Genomic DNA, 1,489 nt, shown 5'->3' with positions numbered 1-1,489 from the left:
GTCCGCCGTTTTTGTTGTATTTAATTACAGACAAGCAAACAAACAATTTCAGAGTTTTTAGTAGTATATAGATATGTATATGTGTGTGTAACATGTATGTATATATTCAAAATATTACAACTAATAACTTCTCAAACATTTTAAACACCCGTTGGAGTGTGTTATGGCGAAAAACAATAATTAAAAACATAAGCCGGGAAATCAATATTCATTGTGAAACCCTTAGCTCTTAACTACTCTTAAACGGTATTTGTAATAATTCATACACTTTTTATATTATTCACTGTAAACTGGTATATGTATTTCAAAAGATCAGGCGCAAGGTTGATCAAATTCTTCTTCCCTTATAATTCATGCGCTTTTTTGGGATCGGTAATCGTTACATAAGTAAGCTTCAGGTGCTGGAAAAAAATAGGCAATGAAACATATCTTGATTTTTCGCCCCCTTTAATTTTCCTTCTCCCTCGTTCCTTTATCTGTCTCTCTCTTTTTTTTCTCCTGTCGCTTTTTTCTTTGTTTTTCAAATATTTCCTCTCTGTTTGTCTCTTTATTTAATTTTTGGCTTCGTATGTGTTAAGTTTGGCTTATTTCCTTCTTTGCTTTTTTTAAGGCTTTTTCCACCTCGAGTTTGCTACTTAACATGTGGCAATTATTTTCCCACATCCTACTCCAGTAAGTCAATAGCGGTATGGTAATAAGACAATGCACTTGGCGTCGCCCATGGTGTCTAGTGGTCAGTATTCATTTACCCCACCCTTATTTCATAGTTATTCATTGTGATCAGTCATGTAATGTGAAATGCAATGGGAAGAACGGTTCGTGTGTTAAGATCATTTAAATTTTCCTCCTTGCTGTTGCTTTAATTCCTACTTCACAAACTCTCCATCGACTGTATTTAGACAACGTGTCAAATTATACAAATAAACGTCTAACAATTACCATGCCCTTGTTTTCCTCATTTATTTCTCTCTTTTTTTCTGAATCTTAAGATATTTTTTAAAAATAATCTATTAATCAGAGCTATTGTTTTAATTGTTTTTCTTGCTAATGTTTGGTTTCGCATTTGGTATATATTATAATGGTTACGTTACCTTAAAATTAACTGAGAATATAGTTGTACTAATTTTGTATACCAGCTAGAGTACCGGTCCTCTGGACGGAACTTATGTAAATTCCTGATTAATGAAAGGTTATCTTAGGACATGAGAAGTTGCTTTCCTTACATGTCATTGTAAAAAAACGCCCATAAAAACAGTTCAAACACAAAATGTGAAACTGTAAGTTTGCATGTATCTTCGCATGGATCCAACAAACCTTCATGCCAAATTTGGTGAAGATCCATCCACAGGGGGCGAAGTAGTGGTAAAAAATGCAAAAATGGCCATAAAAATCGCAAAACACAAAATGCAATTGAATATATGTGTGCGTGTATATATAGATTGGGCAGATAATACTAGAAGATGATCTATATATATATATATAAAAGAGG

The sequence above is a fragment of the Limulus polyphemus genome, unplaced genomic scaffold (genome assembly GCF_000517525.1).
Source record: "Limulus polyphemus unplaced genomic scaffold, Limulus_polyphemus-2.1.2 Scaffold355, whole genome shotgun sequence".
NCBI lineage: Eukaryota > Metazoa > Arthropoda > Merostomata > Xiphosura > Limulidae > Limulus > Limulus polyphemus.
The sequence above is the reverse complement of the archived record's forward strand: the minus strand, read 5'-3'. Positions refer to the sequence as shown.